Raw genomic sequence first — 7,940 nt, 5'->3', positions numbered from 1 at the left:
GCTTAATACAGCCCCCAAAAATGAAACAGAGACTTCTGAAATTAAAAGGAAAACATTATTTACCTGTTTCGGACTAAAGCTGGGCTGGCAAGGAAAAATTGCCCCAACTCCATCACATACACATAGAACATTCAGCTCATCATACTATGTCTACCTCAAGCCAGATCTCTGCAGGCAGCAAGGACAGCAACCATTGTCAGGCTACTTACCCCAAGCCAACTGCCATGACAGCTAGTGATTCAATAGCATAGCTGTCTTTTCATGTTTAATGGCAGGAATGATGAATGCACACCCCCTGTGCAGTATATCAGAAGGAACAATGCTAAGATGAAAATCTGATAAGCAATTTAGCAGATGCACTGGTAAAGGAGACCCTTCCTGCCAGGAAAGGGAGGAACGGAGCCAGCAGTGCCTCAGTTCTCCTGCAGCAGGCACTTGGCCCTAGGTGCAGGCAGGAATCCAAGCTAGAATAGAATGAAACTTTAAGCTGCAAAGTTTCAAAATCTCTGAAATACCCAAACTGCCTGTATTGTGAGTTAAAATATACATACACACACACACACGCACACACATATATATATATATAAAACTGTGTTTCTATTTCTGACAGTCCAGAAATGCAAAAAACCTATCTAAGCCAGCTCTTCTGGTTGTTTCAGCTCAGCTTCACAATTAGTGCAGGATCAAATAAACCAAGGAAGCAGTGGGAGATGTCCCAGAGCCTGCAAACTGAGCAGATACAGCAAAAGGCTGTCTGGGCTCTGTCAAGACAAGATGCCTCATGCCATACACCTGGCAGTGCCATGTACCTAGTCCCTTCACTTCTGCTGCTTGTGGTTATGACACCACTAATGTGGTCACATTGGCAAAGGAGAGATGTGACCTGTCCAGCGTAGGGAGGGATATTAATTACTGGTAAAGTTTGGAGCATCTAAATAAAGCTGAGCATGTGCTTTGTGCTACAGCCTTAGTACAACTGCTTCCTGATCTCTCATAAACAGCCTAAGCACTTTCTCTCTCGGAAATGTATCAAAGACTGTAAAATGAGGTGCTGGAACACTTAACTGCTAGCACCCAAGCAAACAATATCATTACAGCGTATATAAAATTCTCCTGGGGATAGGTTGGGCATAAAAATTCAGCTGGATCATTAGTAGACGATGATTTAACTGAGAAAGCAATTTAAGTCTCCAAGTTGGCAACAGGAAAACATAAACTGAGTTGGAGGAATTATTTAATGACTAGCAGACCAATAAGGGATTTATTTCATGGTAGTGTAAGATATTCCACATCATAGGAGAACTGCAATTTATTAAATACAAGTTGTTAGAGTTTTTCTTCGCCTGCAGCTGGTGTCAGTGATACTGGTGTTTTAAAGAAGTCCCAAGACAAAGAAACATGAACAAGAGTCAGAGAAGACCAACAGCTGATTACTGAGACTCCCTACTATCAAACAGGGGAGGCAGCTTTTCGACTTGCATACACTGTGCATAATTTTGCACGTATGAGAAGAAACGTTCTTGTACTCCACAGCCTCAGGAGATAAAAGGTACTTGTCTTGGATGCCAGAAGGCTGCATTCAAGTCACTAGCATGCACCAGGTGAAAAATTTTGCCTTGACTCACACAGATCAGAGTCCAAACTCATTCATTTGCATGCCAGGACACACAATACAACTTCTCAACACTGCTTTCAGCAAAAATGTACAGCATACATCAGTCAGCTTGTCCCAGGTCTGGCAGGCACCACAAACGGGTAGTCTGTGTGGTCATGCTTGGCTCCAGGAGACAGGAGGTGTCTCCACGGTTTCTCAGCCAATTCCACTGCACAGACCAAACTGTTGCTATTGCACAGCACCAAGGGGAAATTTGAAGGACATCCAGGCTAAAGCTAGGCTTTTCTTAAAAAGCTGCAGAAATGAAATTGTTAGCAAGCTCCCACTGCTTTTCAAGCAGAGCTGAAGTCCAAATGTCACTACAAGTCTTTGAGAATACCATCCAAAAAGCAAATGGATAGGGATTCAACAATAGACAGAAGAAACAGTTTATTGTATTAGATACACATACATCTAAGATTAGCAGGAAATGAAAACATTTTTAGCTCCTTTCTATCTCCTCTTTGGCCCAGAGGAGTGAAATAAAGAAGACAAACACAGCTGCAGGAGTTTGTGGCAGTGAGGCAGAAGAGAACTTCCTCACTGCCCACATCAGAGCATGAAAGGAGTATGCCACAAGGACTATGTTCGGTCAAGCCCTAAATTCCAACCTGGCTGCAGAAAATAGCACGGAAGCCTTAGGTTTTGGAAACCACTGGAGCTCCATAGTGATTTCTCACTGCCAGAGATGCTGTCAGTCTTTTGCATGGCCCTCCATGATCCAGGTCAATTGCTAAATGTAGCTTCCTGCTTTACAGCAGTGAGAGACTCATTAAGACAGTTGGAATCTCTGAGCAGTGTCAATGGGAAACTTGAAAAATAGTAAGCATTTGTGCACTGAGTCTTTTTTGGAGATGGTTTAAATTTCAGAATCAACTTCTCAGTGTGGTGACAAAGTAAAATGGGAAAATGGTACTCTGCGAAAAAACCTGAGACACAGATTTGTCAGACTGCCATGAGTCAGAGTGCAGTTGCTTGTGAGCTACATTTTTCCCTGCTGTTTGGGGAGGGTTCTTGGAAAGAAATTGAAAAGTTTCTAAAAAAAATTTAAGGAAAAAAACCCCACAATCAATTCATTCTTTAAAACATGCTTGATACATATTATTTCAGCCACATAAAAATTTAACAAATTCTGTGAAATCTGTATTTCTGCTATCTTGAGGCTAGCAGAAACATTTAGTCTTCATAAATAAATCATGGTTTAGACCCTTGTAAATCTCTGTTGAAATGGGAAACACATGAGCACTACAAAGACCAAAAACACTTAGAAGTATACACAACATCCATTTCACGATGAAGATATTGTCAGCAGGAAGCATGTGACAAATACAAACCTTGGAAGATTGGAGATGAGCATCTCTATTGTTCATGAACAGTATGGACTTTACAAGTCTAAATGGGAAGACTTCTTTTTGATGTGGTCTTTAAATATTTGTGGCTTTGGGTTTGCTCAGCACTGGTTCTTTGTGCAGTTACACTTCTGATTTGTAAGCCTAAAACACTTCATCATTTATCACTATATAGTTTTCATTTCTACTGATTGAGATTCTGCTTACCGCCACTCAAACACAGATGAGCTAAAGTGAGAAAAACTGACAGACATTTGTTTTTCCAGTATCAGTTAAGATATTTGCCTACCTGACAAAAGCATCCTTCTGGAATGGGTGCCCAGGGTGCTTATAGCTTCAAGGTGGGCACATACAGCTCCAGTTCATCAGAGGTGCATTCTAATGTGGAACTTTCCTGTTTCCTGCAAATAAAATTGTTATTTATTGAAATACATTCTGATGAAAAATAAGTACTGAAAAGTATATTTTTAACACTTAAAAATATAAATTAAAATAGATATATATTTTTAATACACTTAAAGGAGTACAGGAAAAAAAAAGTAGCATAGGAAAAATTATTCCGTGAAAAAGAATTCAGAAAACAGCACTTCCATTTATATTCATTCAAAGCATTTCAAAGTGAAAGAACTGCTCTGCAAGTTTTCCTTCAAAGCTTTGGTTTAATTTTGCTTACCGAGGTTCAAAACATCTTATACTTCACAGTAAAGACAATAATATTTGGAAAAATCATTCATTTTTTGTTTTAAAATCTCAAAATAACCGATATTTATTAATGTAAACATCAGTTTTCAAAGTATATACAGCAACATTAAAACTCAATCTTCCACTGGAGAACATATCTAAGAAATGAAATGCACTACTTCTACCCAGTGTTATTTAATCTGTATTTCAAAAATGAAATTGTTACTGTTCCCTGAGTAAGGCGTGCATTACTACTTATTATCATGTCAAGTATGGATCAAATCAGTATCCCAAAATTGCCAATAAGGAGCAGGCCATATTGTTGCAGACTGTTAAAAAAACAAAATTGTTCATGATTCAAGAAAATAATATATGATGACTTTTTTTTCTTCCCTTGAATGCAAGGTCCACAAGTTCTTAGGTTTATATAACCAAGAGGAAAAAGCAAATTAACTCAGTAATCAACTGGAGTAAAAAACTCTCTACTCAGCAGTTATTCCTTATGTATCTGGGCTACATTTTCCATTGCAATTTCTTCCTAAAATATTAAATAGGAGTACATGCCCTCTGGAAGACGTAATGGCAACATCTTCAAAATAACATGAAATCTCACAACTGAAGGACGTGCCCAGTTATTAAGATTGTATTTGGGGATCTTGGGCACTAGCGAAAACAAGTAATGCTTTAGTCTCTCCTTGCATGGTCTGGCTCAAGAGCCAGAGAGCCAAGAGTGAGATGAAGAGCTCTTCGTTTGTTTGTTTGTTTTTGTTGTTGTTGTTTGGTTTTGTTGTTTAGTGTGGTTTTTAAAATTTATAACAAAGACAAATGCTTTAACATGGTCTGGATTTTCATAAGTACGTACCCACAGTTATGGTGGTGCCTTGTAGAAAACTAGTATGTCTCTACTACCTCTTTTGTCTAAAGCTCTCTAGAGAGAGCATGTGACTGACAGGACAAGTTTGTGGTACAAGGAGGAGCTCAGCAGCTCATACGGTACAGTGGCCTGGTACACTCCTCCCTCCCTCTCCACCTAACTTAGAAAAACAGTGCCAGGACAGAAAGGCTGTTGCTCTATGCTATACTGTGTACTACACAATACAGGGCAACTTTTGATTGGTTTTCATCATTCTCCCTCAGCGTCTGCCATACAAGTTTTTAAATTATTTTTTGGAGAGAATGGGAGAGTGGGGAAGAGGAAGGGGAATTAACTAGTGTTCTCATTTTCTTTTGCTATAGAAAAATTGAGCATGAAAATTAAAACATTATTAGTGTAGTCAATTCCTTCAGTGTAGCTATTACAGCTATCTAATATTTGCAGTTCTGATAACAAATTGATTGCTTTTGCTGGAAGGAAAGATCCAGCATTATTGGAGTGAGGTTGTTGTTGTTGATGATACAGGTTGATGTAGCGTAACTGCTGATTTTTATTGAGAAGGAAAAATGGGTGTGGAGCTTTCCAAGAGATTGAATGAAGAATGCATGTGCAGATATAGTTTCACTGCCATGGTGTTTATAAACCCCAGGATAAATGAGTGTGTCATTGTACTAAAGGTGTGTTAACGGAGTGAAAGAGAGCTTCAAAATCTAAAAGGCATTTGGAGAATGTGGAAGAAAGAGGCATGGAGATGCATACACTGGTACCACAGAGTGATGGGCCAGAAAGAAGCCAGTAAGCATCACTGCCCTACAAGAAAGAAGCACTGCTCTATAGTGCCTGTATCTTATGATGGGCAGGAGCTGATTCCACCTTTGTCAACCAAAAAAGTCAATAAAACCTCAGTTTGACTCATTAAGTGTTTTGTGCACCTATGGTTATGTTATAAAGCATGCAGCATTTAAAAGAACATCAGATTCATTTCCTTTCTCAGTCTGTGGAACATACTCTACTACTGACTCATGTTTTTCACCTAAATTTTTATCCAGAACAATCCCTTTTCAACTGAGATAACAAAAAATGGCAGTATCCTAGATATCCATGAAACAAAAAGATAAGCCCCCCTATATGAGTTGTCTGCTGATGTCAGATCACTGATTGTGAATTGAATGGGATACAAACCATCCCCAGCTTTCTTTCCCCTTTGATTTAAGAATCACTTTACTCTCAGTCCAAATACTCCTTTCCATACTTGCACAGATTGTAATCCTTTTGCGCTGCTGGAATTAAAACATGCAATGCTGGCAGAAGTAAGGGAAGAAATAACTCAAGCTGTGTGACAGAAAACATCACTACCACATACCCACAACTGATGCATAAAGGGGGCAAGGGGTGCTTCTCATATTTTCCCATTCATATTTACCACAAGCTTCTCACATCTCTCAGTCCTGTTTTGATTAAAGTAGTTTTCAGGGCAGTTCCCCTTGCATCTGTAAATGAATCCTTCTAACATACAAATAGCTCACTGACACCAACAGCTCAGCTAAACACTGCTCCTCTGTGGAATTCTTCCTAAGCTTGGAAACAACCAACAGCCATAGAGATGCAGACAAACAAACAAGATAACTCTTTTTCAAGCTGTTTGGGACTAAACAAAGGATCAGATAGATTAATGACCTTTTAGAGAGTTAATAGAAAAACAGAATAGGAAGTACTCCATCAGGGAAGATTAATTGGGTTATATCCAGATTATGCAGCTGATTGCTGGGGGGCAAAACTATTTTGTGCTAGAACATTCATCCAGTCCTGGTTTCTGGAACCGCATACAGGGAAACATTTCTGCAGATTTATACAGGATTGAATCTACAGATGTGAGTACAAGGTGACTCCCAGAAAACAGTTGCTGGAGACAGAAAAAGTTTAATAATCTAACTTCACAAAAATCTGTTCTGGAGCAAATCATTAAAAGTATAAGAGTTAGGCCCTTGAAACGACAGAGCTGACAGCAACACACAGGTAGTGGGATACACAGAATCTCACCTGGAACTACACATTAAAGTAAAACAAACTGCTCAACTGGCACCTAGTCCAGGAGATGCATCCATCAGTTCAGTTGTCACTTCCCTTGCAGCTGAAGCTGCCCTGTTACAGACTCCCAACGTAGTTCTATTCAGCACAAGGATGTGTCTGATTAGCCTCATAATCTCTCATACACCAGGAGGTTATAAGGAAGAGCATCACTAAGTTATTTCTCTTTGAGCACTCTTAGGAGACAAAAAGGGCATTGATGATGCTTCTGAAGTCTATTCCAAACACCAGGCATTTTTTTAAAAGGGATTTACATCCCTTGTTGGACATTGTTTCTCATGAATGCTTTGGATTGATTTTGAAGTGCAAGAGAAAACTTGTCCCAGAAGTCAGCTTAGAGGGTGATCAGAAATCCATAAATCAGACTAGAAATTCTAAAAACACCGGATTGTCTGAGCAATGTCACAGAATTGTTATTATCCTAGCAAAAAAGACAACTATAAGGCAGAAATTTGGGGTGCCTAGAAGGAAATATATTGTACTTCTTGTGACTTTAGAAAGAACAACTACTTTTCAGATCTGTCAAAAGCTAATTCTTCTGGCAGCTGAGTTATCTCATAAAATGCAGTATTTTCAAGTTTAAACAGTAGCTTGACTGGAATGGGCAAATGATAGGAAATTTCAAGAAAGAACTAGGGAATAAAAACTTTGTTTCAATATATAGAAATTCTGAGCATCCTCAAATGTGGAACCCAAAGCATGTCCTTGAGATAGATACACCAGTCATGCAAGCAGCAAACAATGATTATCTTGTGAAGAAAATCTGAAAACACCATCCCTCCGCAGTTTCCTGAAGCCTATAGAATACTTACTAAAAAACTTTAATCAGAACAGTTATTAGATCAAAACAAACTTAGACCACAACTGTTATTTCAGCTACTTAGGAGAATACAACTATACTATTCTTTTGCAAGACTGGATACTTATTGGTACACAAAGAACTCATAGTAAATGAGTATTGTTTTGTTGGAGTCATGCAGGGGAAAATGCTAGGAGATGCTAGCAAATGCTAGGTTTCTATCTGACAGACTTCAACACACCAGCTGAAGATCCAGCATCCTCACATCCCACCACTGAATGCTAGTGCAAATTCAACTGGCCAAAAAAAAAAAATAATCGCTGCTGATCCTCTGAAGTTTTATTTCTTCCTCCCTTCAAAAAACTTTTTCAAATTCATTAACTCAAATCCTAAATTGCAAAAATAATTGAGAGAGCAGGAGATCTCTAGAACCTTGCAACTAATCAGCAAAACGGATTTTCTTGTTCCCCCTAATTTCAATACCCTCGGAGGTAA

This window comes from Meleagris gallopavo, chromosome 4 (assembly GCF_000146605.3).
Source record: "Meleagris gallopavo isolate NT-WF06-2002-E0010 breed Aviagen turkey brand Nicholas breeding stock chromosome 4, Turkey_5.1, whole genome shotgun sequence".
Taxonomy (NCBI): domain Eukaryota; kingdom Metazoa; phylum Chordata; class Aves; order Galliformes; family Phasianidae; genus Meleagris; species Meleagris gallopavo.
This window is presented reverse-complemented; position numbering follows the sequence as displayed.